This window comes from Adiantum capillus-veneris, chromosome 19 (assembly GCF_014529385.1).
Source record: "Adiantum capillus-veneris isolate H3 chromosome 19, ASM1452938v2, whole genome shotgun sequence".
Classification (NCBI taxonomy): domain Eukaryota; kingdom Viridiplantae; phylum Streptophyta; class Polypodiopsida; order Polypodiales; family Pteridaceae; genus Adiantum; species Adiantum capillus-veneris.
Genome location: NC_140949.1, coordinates 11,780,447 through 11,806,501, shown reverse-complemented (window position 1 = coordinate 11,806,501; position 26,055 = coordinate 11,780,447). Strand labels below are relative to the sequence as shown.

The window sequence follows — 26,055 nt, the reverse complement described above, 5'->3', positions numbered from 1 at the left end:
ACACGTTCGGTCAGACAGGGTTGTCCTCTTGCCCCCTTCCTCTTTCTATTCTATGCGGAGGCGATGAGCATGTTTTTGGTGTCGCAGCAGGTTGGTCTACGGGGCTTAGCACTTCCTATTCGGGGAGATGAGCTGCTGGACGGTGAGTTTGCCTTGTACCTAGATGGCCAGGAGGCCAACCTTCACAGGTGTGAGTAGGCTCTGGAGACCTTTTGTTGTGCATCGGGCGCACTGTCACAAGCGGGAGCGCATAACAATATAAAATATACTCGGATAAATAGAAGTTATCACTTAATATGGAAGCCAAAAGATATAGAGAGAAATAGATAGAGAGTGAGAGAGAGAGTGAGAAGATCGACACAGTACTGGGGACCAAAAGATGGGCTCGTCCCCCCCCCTTAAAGAGAATCCTTTATTAGGGAGAATCTTTTTACAAGCACAAGAACCGGAGAAAACCCCTCCGTTCTTATTCTCTGACTCGATGGTCATTCCTTCCCGTAAGGGAAATCCGAGAGACGAGCTCTCAATCCTTTTTCCATCTATACTCGGAGTCGAGACCCCACAGACAATTTCCGAATTCCGTTCCCGAAATTCCCAAGCGTAGGCCGAATCCTTCTCGCTTCTCCTTCACGATGAAGTACCTGCAAACACACACGCAAACACGCGACAACCATTCGTATGGCGAATCCACAATAGCTACCTGTCGCTCTTTCGCGGGAAAAGAGACTTCCGTGCTTCATATTCTCGCGATCTCTTGCGTTATCTAGCGGTAGAGTCATCTCTTGCTAACGTTGGTAACTCCTTTTCAGTGAGGGCATGTGGTGCTTTTATAGCTCCTTGACCACGGCACGAATAGCTGCTCGCGTAGAGATCGCAGCCGTTTTTTTTTTTTTTTTTTTAATGTTCTACCCGAAATAGGGAGAGAGAATTCGCTGGCTGGTTTTGTTGCTTTATTTTCTAAGTTGCTGCCCACTTATTAAGTGGACGGCCGGCATATTTTAAAATTGGTCTGAACCTACCCAAAAACTCAATAAAACCTTATAAGTTTAAAACAATGCTTTTCACAACACTTCCCAGGCGTCCCTGGATGCAACCACATGCACAAATGCAATGCTAGCATAGATTCCTCGCGGGAAAGCGTCTACTCTTCCCGGAAAACTCGTTAAAATATTCCGCTTTTTAAGAAAAGCTTCTCAGAACCCATCTTTATTCTTGTGCTTGCGTCTTTACGCGTATTCCTCTTTTCCAGTTCGGATTTCCTCTCGACTATGGATATCCCCTTTCCGATGCACTCATCACCCACCTTGTGACGCATCAGGAATACCCATCACCTAGTCCTTTCCTACCGAACTTACGGTACAATCCCCTTCACGATGCTCTATGTCACCCATCCTATGACGCATCAGAGATGTCCGTTCCTGGATGGTCGGATACTTCTTCCCGATGCTCCCTGTCACCCATCCGATGTGACGCATCAGAAGTACCCGTTCCTGGTGTCCTTACAGATATTTCCGTTCACAGTGCTCTCATCATTACTTTGAATGATGCATTAGGAATACTCTGTACTCGGATGTCTCCAGTGAGAAAAACCCTCTCACTTAAAATTCCAATAACTCATTTAGAATTATTTTTCCTTGGTGTTCCAAGCGAGAAAACCCTCTCACTTATAAATCCAATAATTCATTTAGAATTATTTTTCTATCAGATAAAGCCAATTTAGCAACATCCCTCTCACTTATAAACAGTTGTCCTCAACTGTAGAGGTCCAACTGAACTTCCGGGGAGAAATCGGAAAGATTCCAAATCTTGCTCAATGGTGAGTTGAGCTGGTCCTTTCTCAGTACAGAACTTAAAAAGTAAATTAAACAAAAATTTCATAATTCAATACTTACCTTACCAGTTCATGTCCTTCCTCTAGTACTTCGAGGATATCCTTCACCATTCATCAAACTTACGAGCCATGTAAGAACTCGTCATTCGCGTCTTTCCGAGAATCTCTTAACTCAATTCCACCTTCTCAATCCCAAGAAGAATCATCTTCCTAAAAATCAATTTAGGTCTATGTCCTTGCGCATAGCCTTGTGCTATTAGTCCTGAGGATATTAAACCTCTTGTGTCCTCCCACATAGGGAATGCCCAAATCATAGAGTATTAATCTCGATGTCTTCCTTCACAAACAAAGCCTGGGATCACCTTAAAGAAGGTTCTTGTTTCGGGCCGTCGCTCAACGTAGGCGAACGGTTCCAATCTGAAGATTCCTTGTGCACGACAGCACTTCCTTCCAATCTTTTCCTCCTGCGAGTTATTACCACCAGCAGTGTTTTCCCGATGCCCATTAGAGTTTGTTCCTTTCAGAATCATCAAAAATGATTCACCTTGTGAGCATCAATGACGCCTTGCAAAATCTCAGGCAGATAGGATTCTAGCCATAGCATTTTCTGAACGTACGTTCAAACTCGGTTCGCAATAGAGAGAACCCTCTTTAATTCTTACCATTTTGAAACGGTTGGCGAACTATATTCTTACGAACATAATAGTTCGAATTTATTCCAACAGCGTGTAAATGCTACTTGACCTGCTCATGGAGAAACATATACCGCAACCAAAAGTTGCTACTGTAATGGTAAAAGCACATAGCGTACTCAATGATCAACGACCATCAGAAAACTTCTTCTCCGTAGAGAAACTCAAATTCCTTCTACCAAACACATCTCAAATAGAGATTCTCGTGTCGGAATATCCTTGCACCCAAAAAGGCGCTCAAGAGAGTATAACAAACTCTCATCCAATTCCTTGCAATAGGTCTGGATCTTCGTCTGTTATCCATGTACCCAAAGGTGTACATAATTCTTAAGCTGAGAGTTTTGGTGAACCTCGGAAATTACCTTCCCTTCGTAAGATCCTTAGAGCGAAGACGCTCAATCTGACGATCCCTTGGCTCGAACTTAGAGCAAAACCTGCTCATCAAATAATCTAGGATTTCAATCCTTGGATTCCTCGAGCACAGGTCGTAGTCGTTGCTTCTTCCTTCCCTCGTAAAGAGAGTGTTCATTCACTTGTGCGAAAAGCACTACCATATCTTCCCTTACCGGGTAGGGGGTGTGGGCTTAAAGAGTATTCAAGCTTAATGAAAGCTTTTCTTTGCTTGAAAGCTCAAAATGGTTCCTTCATAATTTCCTTTCTCAGAGAGGATCAAGAATGGAGCTACATTGGCAAGAGTGAACCACTACTTGCTTTGACTTGCTCGTGTTCCTATTGGGCAAACCGATCCCAATCTTCTTGGATGCCTTCCTCAAAGCGTAGAGGAAAAAAAATTTGTCGGAAAATTCAGCTTTGAATTGAATCCAAGTCTTGTTGTAAGTTCCTTCCAAAGCTTTGGTTACCACCAAGTACTTGCAATCCCCTTGAGGTGTTTGGTCACAATGCCTCACCTTCGACGCTTCTCAGAAATTGCCGTTTGCAAAGGCAACTTCAAACATCGGAACATCTTCCCTTCTGTCAAAAGTATGAAACTTGACCGGAGTGTTCTAAGGTCTAAAGACCTTCTTCATATCCTTCCCGAAATGACGGGATTTCTTGGCCATGGTTCTGGATTGATGTTCATGAATATCTTTTGGGTTTTGAAGGATCTTGAGCATTTCGTTCCTTGGATTCTCTAGGTTCTTGAGCATCATGCTCTTGTCGCCTTCTCAGAGAATCCCAAGTCTTGTGTCGACTTCTTGCAGAGAGAAAAATTTTCCCACCTCTGCGACCTTTTTCCTGCAGGGCTTAGGGTTCCGCCTGCTTACTTCTCTCTTGGCTTGTCATGGCTTCTTCCCGTATCTTCCCAGAGTCGTCCTCCTCTACAGAGAAAGAGAGGAGACCATGCTCTGATACCACTGTCACAAGCAGGAGCGCATAACAATATAAAATATACTCGGATAAATAGAAGTTATTACATAATATGGAAGCCAAAAGATATAGAGAGAAATAGATAGAGAGTGAGAGAGAGAGTGAGAAGATCAACACAGTACTGGGGACCAAAAGATGGGCTGGTCCCCCCCCCTTAAAAAGAATCCTTTATTAGGGAGAATCTTTTTACAAGCACAAGAATCGGAGAAAACCCCTCCGTTCTAATTCTCTGACTCGATGGTCGTTCCTTCCCGTAAGCCCGTAAGGGAAATCTGAGAGACGAGCTCTCAATCCTTTTTCCATCTGTACTCGGAGTCGAGACTCCACAGACAATTTCCGAATTCCGTTCCCGAAATTCCCCAGCGTAGGCCGAAGCCTTCTCGCTTCTCCTTCGCGATGAAGTACCTGCAAACACACACGCAAACACGCGACAACAATTCGTATGGCGAATCCACAATAGCTACCTGTCGCTCTTTCGCGGGAAAAGAGACTTCCGTGCTTCGTAGTCTCACGATCTCTTGCGTTATCTAGCGGCAGAGTCATCTCTTGCTAACGTTGGTAACTCCTTTTCAGTGAGGGCATGTGGTGCTTTTATAGCTCCTTGACCACGGCACGAATAGCTGCTCGCGTAGAGATCGCAGCCCTTTTTTTTTTTTTTTTTAAATGTTCTACCCGAAATAGGGAGAGAGAATTCGCTGGCTGGTTTTGTTGCTTTATTTTCTAAGTTGCTGCCCACTTATTAAGTGGACGGCCGGCATATTTTAAAATTGGTCTGAACCTACCCAAAAACTCAATAAAACCATATAAGTTTAAAACAATGCTTTTCACAACACATCCCTCACTTATAAATCCAATAATTCATTTAGAATTATTTTCCTGTCAGATAAAGCCAATTTAGCAACACGCACTGATCAATTGGAAAAAGACAGTGGCTTTCTCGGTTGGTAGTGCTGCTGTGCCCGATTGGATGCCAGGAGAGGGTTTTAGGTGGATACCCCCAGGGACTGCAGTTCGGTACTTGGGCTGTCAGGTTGGTTTCGACTTGTCTCCCGAGCAGCAGATTGCTCCCCTCCTCTTGTCTATCAAGAGGAAGTTGTTACACTGGAGCTCAACACGACTTTCTTTGGCTGGCAGTGTCACCAGCGTGTGACTACTATCTATCCTTTTTGTTGATTTCTTTCTTATTATCTATTTACTTTCACTTTTTGGAAACACCCCTCGGGAAATCTAACTGCCCTGCATTGCATAGCTAGTGTGGAACTGTCCAGAGGGAGTCCAGGCCTGAGGGCAAGAGAGCACTAAGGTTGGACAAGGACTATGGTTAGCCAAGTGGGGTCATTGACTAGCCAAAGTGGAATCCTTTGCTACAGAGGCTACATTTCAGTTTTGGATGTGGCCGCAGTGTACAAAGAGGGTCGGATGACCTAGAAAGATACAATGGCAGCATCTCCTAAAATTTAGGGAACTGCTATTTTGGGACCTGAAAATGTGTTGGCGTCATTACCTCCGGAATGACAAAGGGAACATTTTCTTACTCTGCCGTGAAGTCAACTGGGCAACCGGTTGGGATATTTTTAGGCGGCAACCCCGAAACGGGAAAATGCTTGTAAATGTGCCAAGTGGCACATTCTGGTGCACTTGCCTCATGCAACAAGAAGTGGCGCTGAATTTGAAGAGGGGAGAGCCTCATTTTCAGATTTGTCACAGGTTAAGAGCTATGGAGTGCTTGCTTTCCCTCTTATGCACAGTGCGGTGCCAGGAGTGATGCCCTGCACGCTACGCACTGCCCTCTCTCTCCCCTTTGGCAGTATGTTATGCCCCTATAGTGGGCTCTTCATTTGACCAATGTACAGTTGTGTGGGTTCATGCGCGATTGCCGAGGCAAGAGCCTCTTGCACAGGTACTGGATTAGCTAGCGGCTAATCCCCCCGCAGGTACAGGTGAATTCGGAGAGGTTTCACGCCAGAAATCTCGTCCGATTCAAAGGGCAAGTAGCCCTATAGGTGCAGGAGCTCGAGGACTTGCTACGGATGCGACCGGCACGCGAAACGGAGCCCGAAACAGTGAATTACAGCCTGCTATGTATTTTTGCAGGTTTAGGGTTTTGGCCCTAAACGGACCCTAATACCCCCAGGAGGTTCGGGGACGCAAGGGGACCGCTGTACAGATGATCTGGCGCATTTTCACGGCTGAAAACAGAGAATTCAGCGTGCTGCAGATTCTCGCCAGGTTTTGCAAAGTGCCCGTATGCGTCGGGAAAGTCAGCCAATGCGTGGGAATACTGACTGTGAAGGGTTCTAGTACAGTTATGCTGCCGAAATCGCGCTGGAACAGTGGAAATTCAGCCGAGTTTGTGCGGGGCAGCTTGTAGGGAACCTTAGCGTTTATTCCCTCTTTTGAACAATAAAGAAATACCGAAAGGGGCGCCTAAGTTAGGGGCCAATCTGGTGTCCGTCTACTCATACAGGTGCAATCTAGCAGCCTGTATCCCTCTCCCCTTTGTTGTGTCTTGAAAGTACAGGTAAAATAGACGACTAATAATGGGTGAAAGCTAAATCAAGGGTTAAAGTAAAGTCTACCGCCCTTTTTGGATTGAACAGGCCAGTTTCATGGTTCCATCGATGAGATTAAATTACTTTTTCCCATAGAAGTGAGCCTTGGTCAGTTTAGGCTTGAAGACACAGGGGATCATAGACCAGACACAGGGAATTGCAATTATGGCTGACAGACCAGATGATGTGACTGAAGAGGTTTCCTCTTCACAGGGTCAACAGACACATGAAGTGGGTGAGTCCTCAAGACCACCACAAACAGATGATATATTCAGGACCCAGTTAGCTACTGCTGTGGCTATGTTTACACAAGTAATGCAGAACCCAAGGTTTTTAGCCTTTCTGCAACCTCCTGTTCCGTCTCAGCAAGTTGGGTCACTGGATCATATTCAAAAGCCTGTTAAGGCTCGAGCACAGGTGATTCATACCGCACAGTCAATGGAAACACCTGTACACTTAACGGAGAACATGCAGTCTCCACAACCTATGCCTAAGGTGCAAGAACAGGTGGCTGAGATGCCAGTCTTTCAAGCTGTACCAGTTCAGCCCGCCACCTTTCAGCAGCCTATAGCTGGTTCTAATGGGCAGGGAAGCAACCTACAGGCTATGCAACAGGTCTTCCCACCACCTTCAGTACACCCTGGCTAGTTTGGAGGTGGATCGGTATTCCAGAGCATGGCTGGTCATGCACCTGGAAATCAGTTTTATACGCCAGAACAGTGTTTGGGGGTGCTCAAACGATGATGCCTAACCCCATGTATGGTGTCACGGGTATGCAACCAGGGTTCAAGAGCACTCAGGGCCAATTTGGGATGCCACAAGCAAATTTTGATATGGCTGGAATTACAAATCAGCAGCCAAATATGGCGTTTCCAGGTCAAGTTAATAGCGGCCAAGGAACACAGATGAACCCTAATAGTGTTCCCATGTTTCAGTCACTTCCATATGACAATTTGATGCCGCTGGAGAGGCCAACTCCGTACAAAGAAGGTGGCAAAGGTGTGACTTTCACGACCTTTACAGGGTTTGATGACAGGAAGAAGGCTCTCTCATTCCTCCAGCAGTTTGACAAAGGCCTATGCAGGGGAAAACTTTACAGAGGCTTCAAAGGTCCGCAAGGCAGCCACTTTCTTGACAGGGAATGCGGGACAATGGTGGACAACTTTATTGCTTCAAGGGCAAGCTCCGTCCACATGGATTTACTTTAAGCAGATTTTTGCAGCAGCATGGTTATCTGATGATTTCGAAGCGGATGTCATGACAGAATGGCACCAACTAAATGCTGCCACTTGCAGAAATCTGGATGATTACAATCGGAAGTTTTGGAAAGCTCTACTTCCAGTAACTTCCTATAGGTTTGTGCCATTGACAGAAAAGATTGAAAAATACTGTTGTGGCCTACCCAAAGGATTGAGAAAATACTGCACGAAGACAAAAGTCACTACTTTGACGCAGCTCATCAAGGTAGCAAACACTAGCAATGGTTTGCTCAAGAGAGAAGATTGTGAATTTAACACTGGCGTCAAGGCAGGATCAGGCAAGAAAAATTCAGCCAAGAAGCATGTTCCCAATGAGGCTCCTAAAGGGACTCAGGAGTCAGCCAACGCAGGGAAAGACAAAGCTACGGCTGAATCAGAAAAAGGACCAGCAAAGAAATGGAAAAGACGTTTTCCTCGCAAGTCAGAAGAGCAAAAGAAGGTCCTTAGGACAGAGAACAAATGCTTTATATGTGAGCAGCCTCGCCACATTGCTTACAACTGTCCTACAAAGAAAAGGCCAGCTGATTCTGAAGACAAGGAGGATAGGAAAGGAAAGAAGCCCATGGCTGGTCTAGTGCCAGATATGGTGGGCGACAAGCCAAATTCAGATGCAAGTGAGCTTTGCAGAGCATGGGGAAAGGTCAGGGATCAAACAGTGCTTATCTTCTTTGATCCAGGTGCCAAAGCCAACTTCATTTCCCCAGAATTGGCTTCAAAGTTGGGAATCAGACCTGAAGAGATGGGGTATACAGCAGAGGCAGGTTTGGCATGTCCTGGCCATACAGAGGCTGTGACACCCATCATTGGAAAGTTGCGTCTACATATCCAGTCCTATGTAGATGCTGAAGAATTTTACATCATGCCACTGGACGGATGTGATGTGTTGTTAGGTATTCCTTGGTTGTTTCGTGTACAGGGAATCCTGGATGCCTACAACAAAAAGATCACTGTACAGAGTAGGGGAAAGACTCACATTCTGGATGTAAAGCTTAAAGGGGAGTCTATTCCTACTGTATCAGCTTCTGCTATTACTTCTGTAATGAAAAAGCATCTTTCTGCGTACTTGGTTTTTGCACGTGAAGTGTCAGATTGTGATGAATCAAATTTATCTGTGCTAGATAAAGAAAGGTCAATGTTTTTACAACAGTATAGTGACTGTTTTTCCGATTCATTACCGTCTCAATTACCGCCAGAGAGACCCGAGGACCATGCGATAGATTTGGTGTCAGGCAATAGCCCACCAAATAAGCCTCCGTACAGGGTTAGTGTGGCTCAGCAGAAAGAGATAATGGGCCAAGTACAGGAGTTGTTAGAAAAGGGGCTGATTCAGCCCAGTTCATCTCCATTCTGTTCTCCAGTGTTATTGGTGCAGAAAAAGGATGGCTCATGGCGTATGTGCATCGACTACCGTGCACTGAACAAGAATACCATCAAGAATAGGTTCCCTATACCTAGAATTGATGATATTATGGACAAATTAGAAGGAGCAGCTATGTTTAGCAGGATAGATCTAGAGAGTGGGTACCATCAGATCCGCATTAGATCAGAGGATGTGCACAAGACTGCTTTTAGAACGACGTTTGGCCTTTAGGAATTTTTAGTGATGCCCTTTGGTCTCACAAATGCTCCTGCTACGTTCAATAGGATGATGGACAGAATTTTCCGTCCACACCAGCAGTTTGTTGGTACATTCTTTGATGACATGATAGTCTACTCAAAGAATGAAGAGCAGCATAGGCATCACTTGGCCATTGTGTTCAAAGAGCTACGCAGTCATAGGTTGCTCATCAATGCAAAGAAAAGTGAGTTTTTTCTGGAAGAGATTCACTTTCTGGGACACATTGTCTCAAAGGATGGTGTCAGAATGGATCCTGCAAAAGATGACGCGATCAAGTCATGGCCAAATTTGAAGACGGTGCATGATGTCCGAAGCTTTTTGGGACTATGCTCCTATTACAGAAGGTTTATCCGAAATTTCGCTAAGATTGCTTCACCTTTACATGCTCTTCAAAAGAAGGCAGTCACCTTTAGATGGACACAAAAAGAGATTTCGGCTTTTAATCTCTTATAGGAAAAGATGACTTCAGATCCAGTCATTGTGTTGCCAGATCTTAGGAAGTCATTTGTGGTCCAGTGTGACACCTGCGGTAGTAGCATTGGTGCAGTGCTAATGCAAGATGGCAGGGTAGTAGCCTATGAGAGCAGAATTTTGCAAGGGCCAGAGATGACCATGCAGGTCTATGAGAAAGAGTTACTGGCTGTGATTCATGCGCTCTTAAGTTGGAAACACTACCTGCTAGGTGCAGATTTCGTTGTCCAAACGGACCATCAGACCTTGCGATACTTCTTGACACAGACAAAGTTATCTGAGAAGCATATGCGATGGGCAAATATTTTGTCCATGTTCCATTTTCAGATTGTGCATGTGGAAGGCAAGAAGAACGTTGTGGCTGATGCCTTGTCAAGGAAGCCACAAATTTCAGCTGTGTCGATTCCTTATCATCATGAGCTTGATGATATGAGAGAACAGTATGCAAATGATGAAGATTTTGCAAGGGTCTTCGAGCAACTAATGGATGGACAACGTCATGAACACTATCTTCTTAAAGACGGGTTCATGATGCTGCATGGCAGATTGTGTGTCACAAAGCCATTGCGACGCAAAGTTATGGAAGAGAGTCATGTCCCACCGTATGCAGGGCATCGTGGTATTGATGCTACAATTAAAGCGGTTGAGACATTCTTCTATTGGCCTACATTGAGAAGGGATGTGGATGCCTTTGTGCGAGAATGCCTAATATGCCAAAAGGTCAAGTTTGACAGGCAAAAGGCACCAGGGTTATTGCAACCACTACCTATTCCAGATAAACCATGGGAAAGTATTGCTATGGATTTTATCTTTGATCTTCTGAGAACGCAGACAGGAAATGATGGTATTTGGACCATTATTTGCAGATTCAGCAAACAGGCTCATTTTATTCCTGTCAGGAAGAAGATAAAGCCAGATCAGATGGCACGCTTGTTTATGAGCAATATTTTCAAGTATCATGGCATGCCACAGTCGATTGTTAGCGACCGTGATCCACACATGACAAGTTTGTTCTGGAGAGGCTTGTTTGAGAATATGGGCACCACGCTCAAATTCTCTTCGTCATTTCATCCTCGAACAGATGGGCAGTCAGAAGAGGCCAATTCTACTGTCCTAGATCTGCTGAAGTGCTATGTGTCAGAGCATAAAGGAAAGTGGGAGCAGTATTTGCCATTGGTGGAGTATGCATACAATAATACAGTGCATTCATCAACTGGCAAGGCACCTTTTGAGATAGTTGAAGGTGGCAAGAAAGTTCCTCCCATACTGCATACAAAGGACAAGATATTTGAAGCAGATAAGTATGTTCAGGACATGGATGAAATGTACAAGAAGGTCAAAGTGGCCTTAGAAAGGACTCAGGCAAAGCAAAAGAAAGCAACTGATCGTCACCGTCGTGAAGTGGTATATTCACTTGGTGATTGGGTGCTTTTACGCTTTGAAAAGGCAAGGTTAAAGAAGATGAAGGGCAAGGAAAGACTGTTTCCAAAGCTCAGCATGCGTTACTATGGGCCTTTTCAAGTGTGCGACATAATCAGTGATGTTGCATATAGGCTGAAATTGCCTGACAGTTGGAAGATTCACAATGCGTTTCATGTGAGTCTTCTCAGACCCTATGTGGGTGATGTGCCAGAAGATATGCCAACTGAAGATCAGCCAGAAGTCGAGGAACTTGACGAGATCTTGGTCCCTGAACAGATTTTGGCACACAAAGAAAGGAAAGTGAAAGGTAAGGTTGCTAGGCGTTACTTGGTAAAGTTCAGAAACTATCCACCAATGGATGCTAAGTGGATGGAAGAAGGTGAACTTGCAGAGTCACCAACTGTGTTATCACTTTACCTTGAAGCCTTCGGTTTGCAACCTACCTTGACCCCTTGAGTTTCAAAGCTACATGGATTTTCAGTGTGACAATGGCTTCTGAAACAAATGATGTACAAGGTATTTAAAGTGAGCTCAATGAAATACCTGTTACATGAATGTTAGAGCTGTACAGATTGTCAGTTTGGCAATTGCTCTTATGGAATGTCCAAAAGTTTGGTTAGTGCTATAGAAGTGAGTATTTCTTGTCAGTTTGTCAAGGATACAATGATTGCTTCTATTGAAGAGTACATGTGTAACTGCATTCTTAAATTGTCGGTTTGGGTATGCTCGAAAGTGTTACGGGATCCAACGTGTACTATAAGACAGTGGCAAAATGTGCAGCTACCATTTTGTCATTGGAAAGTTAGTGACTCAAAGCAATGGCACAGTGCGAAGCTACCACTATGTCATTGGGACAGGGTTCACACGCAGGCAATACATGAGTCGACGAGGTGTTGAATACACCAGGGTTGACAATGAGCATGTATGTGTCGTACATGTGTCGACAAGTGTTGAATACATCAGTGTTGACTAGGAGCATGAATGACATAGATGCAAACGAGGACGTTTGAGATTTCAAGAGGGGGGTATGTCACCAGCGTGTGACTACTATCTATCCTTTTTGTTGATTTCTTTCTTATTATCTATTTACTTTCACTTTTTGGAAACACCCCTCGGGAAATCTAACTGCCCTGCATTGCATAGCTAGTGTGGAACTGTCCAGAGGGAGTCCAAGCCTAAGGGCAAGAGAGCACTAAGGCTGGACAAGGACTATGGTTAGCCAAGTGGGGTCATTGACTAGCCAAAGTGGGATCCTTTGCTACAGAGGCTACATTTCAGTTCTGGATGTGGCCGCAGTGTACAAAGAGGGTCGGATGACCTAGAAAGATACAATGGCAGCATCTCCTAAAATTTAGGGAACTGCTATTTTGGGACCTGAAAATGTGTTGGCGTCATTACCTCCGGAATGACAAAGGGAACATTTTCTTACTCTGCCGTGAAGTCAACTGGGCAACCGGTTGGGATATTTTTAGGCGGCAACCCGGAAACGGGAAAATGCTTGTAAAGTGGCACATTCTGGTGCACTTGCCTCATGCAACAAGAAGTGGCGCTGAATTTGAAGAGGGGAGAGCCTCATTTTCAGATTTGTCACAGGTTAAGAGCTATGGAGTGCTTGCTTTCCCTCTTATGCACAGTGCGGTGCCAGGAGTGATGCCCTGCACGCTACGCACTGCCCTCTCTCTCCCCTTTGGCAGTATGTTATCCCCCTCTAGTGGGCTCTTCATTTGACCAATGTACAGTTGTGTGGGTTCATGCGCGATTGCCGAGGCAAGAGCCTCTTGCACAGGTACTGGATTAGCTACCGGCTAATCCCCCCGCAGGTACAGGTGAATTCGGAGAGGTTTCACGCCAGAAATCTCGTCCGATTCAAAGGGCAAGTAGCCCTACAGGTGCGGGAGCTCGAGGACTTGCTACGGATGCGACCGGCACGCGAAACGGAGCCTGAAACAGTGAATTACAGCCTGCTGTGTATTTTTGCAGGTTTAGGGTTTTGGCCCTAAACGGACCCTAATACCCCCAGGAGGTTCGGGGACGCAAGGGGACCGCTGTACAGGTGATCTGGCGCATTTTCAGGGCTGAAAACAGAGAATTCAGCGTGCTGCAGATTCTCGCCAGGTTTTGCAAAGTGCCCGTATGCGTCGGGAAAGTCAGCCAATGCGTGGGAATACTGACTGTGAAGGGTTCTAGTACAGTTATGCTGCCGAAATCGCGCTGGAACAGTGGAAATTCAGCCGAGTTTGTGCGGGGCAGCTTGTAGGGAACCTTAGCGTTTATTCCCTCTTTTGAACAATAAAGAAATACCGAAAGGGGCGCCTAAGTTAGGGGCCAATCTGGTGTCCATCTACTCATACAGGTGCAATCTAGCAGCCTGTATCCCTCTCCCCTTTGTTGTGTCTTGAAAGTACAGGTAAAATAGACGACTAATAATGGGTGAAAGCTAAATCAAGGGTTAAAGTAAAGTCTACCGCCCTTTTTGGATTGAACAGGCCGGTTTCAGGCAGAGTAGTAGTGGCCAACCAGGTGTTGTTGGCGACTATGTGGTACATCAGTTCTTGCTGGATCTTCTCGAGTTCTTGTATCAGCCAGGTAGAGAGGCTGATCAGGAACTTCCTTTGGTCAGGACGTGACACTCAGGAGCCCGAGCCAAAGTGGCTTGGCAGGTCATCACTCTTCCTTGTTCACACGGAGGGCTTGGGATCATTGACCCAGCACAGCAGAGCAGAGCCCTTCTTGGGAAGTTCATCGTTAGAGGACTCCTTCCAAGTGAGGAGCCCTGGAAGGAGTTCTTGCTATAGCAGCTTCGTGCTAGGGTGCCTCAGGCAGGGGGCCCCTGGCAACCTTCAACCAAATGGATCTTCACAGAGATGCGCAGAGTTGGTTTGAGCAGGAGACTGGAGGACCGATCGCTGTGAGTTTGCTTCGATATTGGGAGCTCTTGCGGCGAGGCCTGGAGCAGAGACAGCCTACTTGCACGGAGGAGCGCCTACGGCAGCCCCTTGTCTGGAACCCATGGTTAGCACTCAGAGAGTCCACTTGGTTGGTAGTCGGCCTCATGTTTCCTGGGGTCCCATGGCAGCGGGTCCAGCACGCTCTCTAGGTGACTAGTTAGAGTTCACAGGCTTGTCAGAGAAGGTGCAGGGTCTCTAGTTACAGGGCATGAGAGGGGTGCAGAGCATGTGCCAGGACATCTCAGAGGCAGTTCCAGCTGAGTGGCTCACGCCTCTCGAGCCAGTAGCACATCTCGGAGGCAGTTCCAGCTGAGTGGCTCACGCCTCTCGAGCCAGTAGCACCCAGGTGGATGGGAGCCTTCACACAATTGGAGGTTCTCATCTCAGTCAGGGCCTGCTCAGAGATTGTTCCATCCCTTTTCTTCAAGCTTCAGGGTGGGGGACGCATACAGCGAGTTGCAGTAGAGGCCCCGCAGGTGGCAGAGTGCTGTTTTCAGAGGATCCGAATAGTGGCATCTGTGGGAGGACTTGTGTCATCGATCCTGACTCAGCAGCTCTTGAGACTGGACACTGGAGACTGTGGGCTTGGGAGTGCTGTCTACTGGCACGAGTACAGTGGGATCCTGGTGAGTGGCTCTGGAGGAACCCTTTCTCTTCTGCAGACCACCAAGGTGTCCCGTTCTTTCAGTACACTGTTCGACTGGGACGTCATATACTAGCAGCACAAAGAGAGGCCCGCCCCGTTGGAGCACCTCATTGGCAAGAAGAGCGTATCACAGCTGAGTTCTTGGCAGCCTTCTGGGAGAGGTTGTGGGACTCCTGACAGCCCAGGCGAGTCACCTTGTTTCAGTGGCTGGTCGCACATAGAGCTACAGCAGTTGGGAGTTGGCTAGTGCATAGTGGTCTCTCGGTCGCATGTGCAACTTGTGACCATTTTGTGGAGAGTCAGCGTCACTATCTTTGGGACTGCCCCTCGGCCCAGCAAGTGTGGCTACGAGTTCTTCGACTGATGCCTGCTCTCTCCACCGCTCGACAGTACACTTGGGGAGTAGCGGCTTGGTCTACCCTCACGGGCCCGGTACTTTAGTTTAAGCTATCTTCCACCAACAGGATGATAGTGATGCAGAAGGGGCAACCAACACTCCAGCCTGCTACAGAGCTTACTCCACAGGAGTGGTGCAGTGAGAGAGAGGAGTGTTGGGAGCTCATCAGTGGCCTGACACTCTAGTTCATCTGGCGGGCCCGTTGCTTCCGCATCTTTGAGGCTCGCCTTGAGCCACCAGCAGAGACTGTTCACGATTTTTGGCTAGAGCTGATCCACACTCTCAGAGGACAGCTCATCAGTGGCCTGACACTCTAGTTCATCTGGCGGGCCCGTTGCTTCCGCATCTTTGAGGCTCGCCTTGAGCCACCAGCAGAGACTGTTCACGATTTTTGGCTAGAGCTGATCCACACTCTCAGAGGACAGCTCGAGGGACTACAGGGCAGCTCCGACCGCATGCGGGAGCGCAGAGAGGCCTTTCTACACCATGGTCCAGGGTGTACTCTGATGGCACTACCGACCACCTGTGTGGCTTTTCCCTCCCCCCATTTCTTGATTTAGCCCCATTGTACATATGCTGGTTTTTTCATTGGGAGAGTCTCCCACCATGGTTGTTGTAGCCCTCTCTTGAAGAGGTGGTTGTAGCCCTATGGGCAGTTTCAGTAACTAATAGAAGGATCTTTTTCTCGGAAAAGAAACAAAATTTGTGATGTCGTAATGCCTGAAAGACCTAAAGCGGATGTTCTCTATGTTCTGCCTCACCCTTGGGGAAAACAATGATATCGTCAAAGAAAGTAGTCTGTACTCTCAAAAAATCATGTCCATCATCCGGTTAAATGTCGCAGGAGCATTGGTTAAGCCAAAAGGCATCACCAAAAACTCAAATAACCCAAAAATTGTCCGAAAGGTTGTCTTGTAGACGTCTTCCGGCACGATTCGGATCTCATGATATCCGCTCTTCAAATCGATCCTGCTAAAGCATGAGGATCCCTGTAATCTGTCAAGTATATCTTCGATCCTAGGAATCGGAAATCTGTTCTTGATGGTGATTTTGTTGAGAGCTCTATAATCAATGCACATTCTCCAAGATCCGTCTTTCATTAAAACCAACAACACTGGAGAGCAATACGGTGAAGTGTTAGGCTGGACAAGACCCTTTCCAAGAGGTCTTTCACTTGGTTCATAATTTCTTCGTTCTGGGCTCGACTCACACGGTAAGGTGGCCAATTCGGTGGTGTGTTTCCAGATATCAATCAGATCAATAGTATGATCCTCAGGACAAGTGGGTGGTAACTCGCCTAGCAGGCCCTCTGAGAAGCAATCAGCATGAGTGTGGAGAAAATCTTGGCATTCTTTATCAAGTTCAGACATATTTGTCCTATTCTCATCATTCATCTCTCTCAAGAAGATCGGGTAAACAAATAGACTCGATTTCATTAATTTTGAAATGGCCGAGGCCGATACAATAGGGACAGACTCGTCCTTAAGTTTTACATGAAGTACAATGGTTCTGCCCTTCTCTGTGGTCAAAGTCACTTTTCTCGCCCGATAGTCAACCACGGTCTTGTTCTTATGGTACCAGGGAATTCCCAAGAGGACATCACAACCTTCCAAAGGCATTCTGTAGAAGTCCTCATGTCCCAAATACCCCTGACAATGCAACCGAAGTTTGCCAATGACAGGTGTAATGGCTATGTCCCTCCCGGGTGCCGCTAGAACTGCCTCTGCTAGTGGTCCCATCTGATCGGGTGTGATCTCGAGCCGTGCCGCCAATTAGGTGAAATGAAATTGGCCTTGGCTCCTCCATCAAAGAAAATCAGGGCTTCTAGGTCTTTCACTTTGCCCCAAGCTCGGCAAAGTTTTGTACTCTCATCAATCGTGCTAGGGTCAATACCCATGCAATCTGGAACCAGTCCTGCTTTCATCTTGCCTTTTCATCCACGGCCTCAACTGCTCTCGAACTCTTCTGACCTATCTTCATTCTTGTCGTTCTGTTCTTTCGGTGCCTTTTTAGGGCACTTCGCGGAGATATGCCCAGATTCCGTGCATCCGAAGCACTTCCCCTCTTTGATGTAAAGAGCTCTCTGTGAAAGAGTAAGCTTGGGTCGTGCATCCTTTTCTTTCTTTTTTGGGTTACTCTTCTTCTTTCTACTTTCATTGTTCGAAGTTTGTTCATTCCTTTGTGTCATGATTTCATCTGTGGGGTAGGTCAAACTGCCAGAGTGAATGGCAAACCCCGTTTCGCATGACTCGTCACTTCTTGAATGGAATCTGACTTTTGTTCTAAGCAGTGATCTCGGATCTCTATAGGAAGACCCAAGGTAAACCGCTCAATTTGCTCTCTGAACGAGATCTTCTTTAATGAAGAGGCGGGCAGAAAAGAGCTCCAGAATCTCTCGCAATATGCGTCCAAAGTATCCTTCTTGGTCATCCGAAGATGGTTCCAAGCAGTTCGTATGCCGCGTTCGTACTCTCGAGTCAGCCAAGAAGAAATAAAAAGCCTTTTAAATTTCAACCATGTAACTGGCGCTTTCCTGTTTAATAGAAGCGTGGACCACCAAGTTTGAGCATTCCCTCTGAAATAGGAAGTAGCCCTCCGAATCTTGGAGTGCTCTAAGTAACGCCCTCCAGAGAAAGCTATGTCAAACTGCTATATGAAGGTCAAAGCCTTCGAAGCATCTTGAAAACCAGAAAAAGTGTTAAATTTAACTGACTGTCCACCAGAAAGTGCTAACTTGGGTTTGCTTATATATTAACTTAGCAAAGTTGCCCTACCTACTTTTGTTGGAAAGTCACTTAAAAATAATAAGTGAAAATACCAATAAATAGGAAAATAGGCTAAATGCACTAAAAAATTCCCCTAATTGATGCTAATGGATTCTGATGGGAATTCCGATGATCATGCTGTGTGGAACCGGAGGATATGCATCTATGCTAAGTGATTGGGCATGCACGGTCTACGAATAGACTCACAAAAGTGCCAGATCACTGCTAATCTAGACTTGACTGAACTGACTGAACCCTGCTGTGTTGTAGCTTGTCCACGGACACATAGGGTTGCGATGTGTCACGTGACAGCTTTTTACGGAAATCACTGGCAGCTTTTGGTAGCGTGGGATTCTACGCAAGGAGTTAGAGAGAAAGAGCCTTTATTTAAAAGTTTTGCTTTATCTTGCCAAGTATGGCTTGAGAGAGAGAAAGATTGTACATGCTTTATTTTTACAAAGCTTTTGATTTTCAGCTTTTGGGGCTTTGCTTTTAGCATCCCTTGTAAGCTCTTTAAATTGGTAGTTTGAGCTCTCACTTCTCAGAGCATATGGACGCAGAGTCTGAGAGCGAGTCCCGGCTACTCGCTTGTACTTTTTTTCTTTTCCAAGAAAAAGATCCTTCTATTAGTTTATGAAACTGCCCATGGGGCTACAACCACCTCTACAAGAGAGGGCTACAACAATCATGATGGGGAGACTCTCCCAATGAAAAAACAACATATGTACAATGAGGCTAAATCAAGAGATGGGAGGAGGAAAAAGCCACACAGGTGGCCGGTAGCGCCATCTGAGTACACCCTGGACCGCGGTGCCCAGGATGCCAGAGTCGAAGGAAAGCCTCTCTGCGCTCCCTCATGCGGTTGGAGCTGCCTTGGAGTCTCTCAAGCTGTCCTCTAAGAGTATGGATCAGCTCTAGCCAAAGATCTCGATTAGTCGTGTAGGTCGACCCCCCTGCACCACTATCATCCTACTGGTGGAAGATAGCTCAAACTGAAGTGCCAGGCCCGTGAGAGTGGACCAAGCAACTGCCCCCCAAGTGTACTGCTGAGCTGTGGAAAGAGCTGACATCAGTCGAAGAACACGAAGCCACACATGCTGTGCCAAAGGACAGTCCCAAAGACAGTGACGCTGACTCTCCACAAGATGGTCACAAGCTGCACATGTGGCCGAGAGACCACTATGTACAAGCCAGCTCCCAACAGTTGTGGCTCTGTGTGTAACCAGCCACTGGAACAAAGTGACTCGTCTCGACTGTCTGGAGTCCAACAACCTCTCCCAAAAAGCTACCAAGAACTCAGCTGTGAGACCCTCCTCCTGCCAATGAGGTGCTGCAGTAGGACGAGCCTCTCTTTGCGTTGCCAGTATGTGACGTCCCAGTCGAACAGTGTATTGAAAGAAAGGGACACCTGGGTGGTCTGCAGAGGAGAAAGGGTCCCTCCAAAGCCACTCTCCAGGATCCCACTGTACTCGTGCTAGTGGACAGCTCTCCCAAGCCCACAATCTCCAGTGGCCAGTCTCAAGAGCTGTTGGGTCAAGATCTATGACACAAGTCCTCCCACAGATGCCCACCACTCGGATCCTTTGAAAACAGCACTCTGCCACCTACGGGGCCTCTACTGCAACTGGGTGTAAGCGTCCCTCACCCTGTAGCTCGAAAAACAGGAACCCGAACTGAGATGAGAACCTCTAGTCGCGTGAAGGCTCCCATCCATCTGGGCGTTGTTGACTCGAGAGGTGTGAGACATTGAGCTGGTATTGCCTCTGAGATGTCCTGACACATGCTCTGCACCCCTCTGCATGCCCTGTAGCTGAAAGCCCTGAAACTCCTCTGACAAGCCTGAAAACTGTAACCAGTCACCTAAAGAGCGTGCTGGATCCTCTGCCATGGGACCACAGGAAACATCAGACTGACTACCAACCAAGTGGCCTCTCTGAGTGCTAACCATGGGGTTCCAAACAAGGGGCTGTCTCTGGTGCTCCTCTGTGCAAGTAGGCTGACGCTGCTCCAAGCCTCGCCACAGTTGCTTTCAAGATCGGAACAAACTCACAGCGAAGCGGTCCTCTAGTCTCCTGCTCAAGCCAACTCTGCGGATGTCTGTGAAAATTCATCTAGTCGAGGGTCGCCAGGGGCTTCCAGCTTGAGGCACCCTAGCACTAAGCCGTTGAAGCAAGAACTCCTCCCAGGGCTCCTCACCTAGAAGAAGTTCTCTGACGATGAACTTCCCAAGGAGGACTCTGCTTTGTTGTGCTAGGTCTATGATCCCCAACCCTCCCTGAGAACAAGGAAGAGTGATGACCTGCCATGCCACTTTGGCCCAGGCTATTTAAGTGTCACGCCTTGACCAAAGGAAGTTCCTGATCAGCCTCTCTACCTGGCGGATACAAGAACTCGAGAAGATCCAACAAGAAGTGATGTACCACATAGTAGCCAACAACACCTAGTTGGCCACTACAACTCTGCCTGCCAGAGAAAGTCGTGCGGAGCTCCAATATAACAACTTCCTCCTGATAGACAGGAGGAGGGGAGCAATCTGCTGCTCGGGAGACTAGTCCAAACCAACCTGACAGCCCAAGTACCGTACTGCAATCCCTGGGGGAATCCACCTGAAACCCTCACCGGGCATCCAATCAGGCAAAGAAGCACTACCAACCGAGAAAGCCACTGTCTTTCTCCAGTGGATGAGTGCGCCAGATGCACAACAGAAAGTCTCAAGAGCCTGCTCACACCTGTGAAGGTTGGCCTCCTGGCCATCCAAGTACAAGGCTAAGTCGTTTGCAAACTCAGCGTCCAGTAGCTCATCTCCCCGAATAGGAAGTGCTAAGCCACGTAAACCAAAAACCTGCTGATCGCCTTAGCATAGAACGGAAAGAGGAAGGGGGCAAGACGGCAGCCCTGTCTAACCAAACGTGTGAGCATGAAACGATCACCTCTACCTCCTGACAAAAGTACCTTACCGTGTGCCTGTCTGTACAAAGCTGACACCCCTCTGATCCAAGCATCTCAGAAGCCCATCCTGCGTAGAGTGTCCTCCAGAAAGTCTCAGTCAACTCTGTCATAGGCCTTCCCAAAATCGAGAAGAAGAATCACCAGATCCTCACCGCGAAGCCGCGCAAGGGCAGAAGCCTCCCAAAAAGTAAAGATGTTGTCAAGGATACTACGCTCCTTGACAAAACATGTCTGAGTCCCATGTATAATGCTCTCTAGAAGTGGCTGAATACTCAAACTCAGAGCCTTGGCAAGAATTTTGTAGGCTGAGTTGAGGATGGTGATGGGGCACCACTATCGAATCTCATCCAAGGAGCCACCCTCCTTGGGAATGAGGTAAATCAGGCCCTCACTCATGCTGTCAGGCATCTCTCCCGTGTGCAGGGTGTACTGAAAAGCACTACAGAGATCCGAGCCAAGCAAGTCCCAGTACTCCAAGAAAAAACTGGGAGTCAAGCCATCCTCACTTGGATAGCTACCACGGGGAAGTGCGCTAAGAGCTGTGTAGCTCCTCTATGCCTGTCGATGGAAAGCAAACTCATGGCGCCTCTCCTCTGTGCTGACGAGCTCCTGGTGAGCCTACTGTAACTGCACCTCCAACCAAGGACTGTCTGGATGCTGCTCCTGCATCCTCTGCAAGAAAGCAATGCTCCGTCGGAGACGCTGCTCCTCTCTCGCTGTAGCCAGGTGAGCCGAAGACTCCTAGAGAAAAAGTCGGCTAAGCTGAGCAAGTCCAGAGGCCACTCTGTCAACAGGAGAATCCTGTATGTCTAAGCTCTCTATCCAAAGAGCCTCCACTCGCTCTCTAAGCGCTGAGTCAAGAAAGACCCTGTCTGGGATGCGAAGCATCGTGCTCCCCCTCCTCTATCTATCGGTCACTGTAAGGATCACTGGAGCATGGTCCGAAAAGGAAGTCCCTGCCAGAATGCAAACTGTCCCACCCAAGTCACAGAAGTGGTCACTAATGTAGAAGCGATCTATCCGAGATAGATTCACGCCTCCCACTCTGCGGTCGAACGAGAGAAGGCCAGGCTATCTGGGGGCTGCACAAAGCTTGAATGCTGCCACACATCTGTAACCCGCAGAGTCATACAAAACCTCTCCCAAGCTGCTAGCTCAACTCCATGCACAGTAGAGGGTTTCTCCAACATGTTGAAGTCACCCGCTATGCACCATTGCTCTGCCTACGGTAGAGACTCAACAATCTGAGACCAAAACTGTGCACGTGCACTCGCCACATTGGACGCATAGATGTTCAGGAAGCCCACGAGACAACCCTGAACCTGCATAGTGATCCACTGAGCCCTGCCTGGCACAATAATCCCTCTGTCCACAATGGCCTGCTTCAAAGAATCCGCAATAGTCATACATACCCTGCCCTGGATGCCACCAGGTCCAAATGCAGCTGACCAAAAAGTCTCATACCGTCCACGCAAAAGCTGACCACAATGTCTAATGCGACTCACACAGATGATGCATCTGTAGCATAAGAATGTCAATCTCTCCTCCCACGAGGCATCGCTGAAGCTCCTTACGCAGTCGGCCCCTTTGACGCTAAAATGGGGCCCACCTAGTCCTTGTACGTTCCATGAGATGATCCTCATGGGGAGCGAGAGAGAACTGATGCTGCCGCAACAACTAACCGTGCTATCTTCGAGGCAGGCTTGGATGGGGAGTAATCCGCATCCGAGCGTTCTCGAGATAGGCGTGACTGCAAAGAGCGTCCAGCCCAAGCCCAAGTAGACCGAGCCGTACGTAAAGCAACCTCCTCTATCCAGGAGTCCTCATGTATGTGTACATAGCATGGCGGGCTCTGCGTGTCAGCAAAAAAGTAAACCACAATGTGTCTACATCCTGCTGCGTCTAGAGGTGTCACAACAAACTTGGCCAATGGCCAAAGAGTCTGAAGCATATTTGTAACTCCTAGGTCTTCCATGTGATGAGAGAACTCTAGGGCCTGTGTCTGCAACCACTCCAACATTGAGTCTAAAGTCCACTCAGCTTGGTCCCTGCCGTAGAGGGGAAAAGAGAAGCCAACCGTTGAGTCCAAGGCCTCTATCCCCCTAGCTGCAAGGAACAATACATGAACTCTGAAGCAGGCTGCCTCAAGGTCTGGTGAGGGGTCGTTGAGAAACCGTGTAAAGTCGTAGGCAAAGAAATCCCAACGACGACGAATGTCGAAGCTCGTCAGACCACGAGGAACTGCTACAAAAGGAGACGTCTACACCTGAAGGGGAGGTTGCAAGAAAGGCTGTCCCTCTCCCGCTAAACGACTCATGGCAAAGGTGGCCAAGAGATCTCCTAGCAGCTGAAGAAGGCCCTGCCCCCTGGGACGGCTGTGGGACTGGAGCGGGGGGAGGTGAGGGAGCAGGTGGAGAGGGGGGTGAGGAGGGGCGAGGGGGAAAGGCAGAGGAAGGAGGGCAAGGTGGAGAGGCAGAGGGAGAAGGGGGAGGGGGGAGAGCGGAAGCAGGGGGAACTCGGGGGGAGGAGGGGGCTGTCGAGGGTGAGGGTGAGGCTGAGGTGGAGGCTGGAGCAGGAACCTCGTCCTGCTAAAGAGGGCGGTGGCTCCTGTCGACGTCGACCACGAACCTGCTGCCAGGCCTCCTTTGCTTGAGCCCTAGGCTCGGAGGGTGGCTCTGCCTGTGTACTCTGTGGCTCTGCTTATTGCTGCTGGCCAGCCTTTGAGGACTGGAGCTGGGCGTGTGGTGTAGGTCGGGGTCTCCTCCGTGGATAGGCCTTCGCGAGATGGCCCATCTGTCGACAAATAAAACACTGATTCGGGAGGCTCGAATACTCCACGCTCTGTCGGAACCAACCCCCACTCACTTGAGGAAGTAAGATGACCTTTGGCAGAGTGTGGGTGTACCTAACCAGAACACGTACTGAGGGAATGCCGGTCGCCTTGGCAGCTACTGAGGCTGCCGTGCAAGGTGTCTCTAGGACAATCCCAATCGCTGAGCCTATCCTGGACAAAAGTGGTAGGTACTCCCTCCTCAAACCAGGAAAGCAGACGGAGATGGGAAGGTTTGCCTCCTATACCAGAACATCTGAAGCTGGGTCAAAACCATGGGTCAAAACCATGTCTCCACTGTCGAAAGTGGGCTCGAACTGCTCGAATGGTCAAGGGGCTCATGGCGATGACCTTGGACGCAATCTCGGAGGTCTCAAACTCGATCTGATAGTAGCCTCGTCCGAGGAACTGGACGTCCAAGATCTTACCCACCTCTGCGAGAAGGTGGGCCTGGAGAAGATCACGCAGCTCTCCTCTGCTAAGGTTTGGTGCCGAGAATCTTGCAGATGACGGAAGTCGCCTGCAGGCGTTCCACCTCTGCGGCTAGGCTCGCTTACTCTGTCGGTGATAGAGCAAGTCGAATGGAGGGCTCAGCGGGGTTGGAGGGGGCTTCCTGAGAGTCCCTCCGAGGTGGAGCATGAGCGTCCATTAGTGTAGCTGCTGTGGAGAAGGGCGGAAAGACGAAGACGAGAGGTGGCCCTCTACTGGCCGAGCATGCCAAGAACGCCAAGAAAACTGACGCTTTCAGCCGAGCAAGACCCGGGGCGAGCGGACGGGGGGAAGCGATGTGGAGGGATTGGAATTGCGAAGCAGGGCTGGGCGAGCTGAAGCGCGGAGGGCTGAGTCTGGGGCGGGCAGGTGGGCGCGGTGGGCTAAGGCAGGGGCGGGCTGCGGTGCTGCACGCTGAATCTACACGCTGGGGTAGAACGCAGGCAGCGACAGGCAGGGCAGCGCGCTGGGAGTTGGGGCGCGAGCGATGGCGAGAGAGGGGTGGGGGGGGGGTGTGCAGAGCTTGCGCGAGGGGGATAAGCGGGGGCAGCAACGAGCTTCGAATTTCTGCTTTACTTTGAGTTGCAAATTAATACAAAAAGAAATATCGAAAGGGGCGCCAGTCTTTGGGGTCAATATCTCTAGGCACGGAACTCCGCCGGGCCAGTGTCGAATTAATTGTGAACTGTGAACTGTTTGAAGTGTAATCTTGTGGTGTCGCGGTAGAATCTCGACTTGGAGTGTCCAAGTCTGTTACAGTGGTATCAGAGCGCGGCCGATTTCTCTTCTACCGGAAAATCCGATCCTTTTTACGCGACACTTATGGCTTCAGACAGAGACCGGTTGACTCCCTCTGCATCCGGAGATGCGGGAGGAGAGCACGAAGAAGATTCACGCGAGGAGTACGGCCTCCCTCGGCCTACTCCGGCAGAGCTTGAAGAGATGGAGCGTCGACGACTGATCGACGACGCAGGAAAGATGATGCTAGATTTTGCGAAGGACCCGAAATTTGCAAAATTTATGACTCAAACCTCCTTCGACCAGGTATATGCACAGTGGCAACAGACCACTGAACCAACCCCCAAACCAGTACTCAAAATACCTCCTACCCTAAGGATGCTTACTGAGCAAGAATTAGAAGAGGTGGTTGATGCATGGATTTCTCAGCTTGTTGACGCGTAGAACAAAGCAGAAACGCACGACAAAAAGCAGAAGAAAGGAACTGACTCCCCGGGTTATTTGGGTTGTCAGTCTACTTTTGCCTCGGCTAGAAAGCAGAAGAAGCGTGTGCGGTTTGAAGGATTACCTAGTTCTTCTTCTTCTTCTTCTTCTGAGAGTTCTTCTAGCTCTTCTGATTCAAGCGAAGAAGACAGAAAAGGCAAAAAGCAAAGTAAAAAGCATAAGGGCGAGACAAAGGCAAAGAAGTCTAAATCTCGCACAATTTCAGAGAGTTCTTCAGAGTACTCGTCTTCAGATAGTTCGGACTCCGACGATTGAAGATTCTATTCAAAGAAGAAAATTTTTTACAAGCCAACCAGTATGACTTTCTGGAAGATAAAAGCAAGAAAGTCCGAGAGTTCAAGCAACTTCTTAGCAGTACCCCCCTCAGCATCAAGATCCATCGCCATCCTCTCCCAGCCCCTTGGCGTTTTTCACAGCATTACCCATCGCCTTGAAGTTCCCCCCCCCCCCCCCCCCCCCCCCCTTCTAGCGACAGTTCCCTGCAGATCAGCCCCATCCATGGCGTTTTCCCGCGACCAAACCACCTCAGCCCTTAGCGTTTTTGTCCCAGAAAACTCGGCGTTTTTGCAGCCCTTC

At 48.3% G+C, this 26,055-nt stretch overlaps 1 protein-coding gene across 3 annotated transcripts in view; it reads right to left on the bottom strand.

Moving 5' to 3' along the window:
* The window catches only part of LOC147433567 (E3 ubiquitin-protein ligase RGLG3-like), a 252,302-nt gene that overhangs the window by 112,436 nt on the left and 113,811 nt on the right, over nucleotides 1-26,055 (bottom strand). The window lies entirely within an intron of this gene.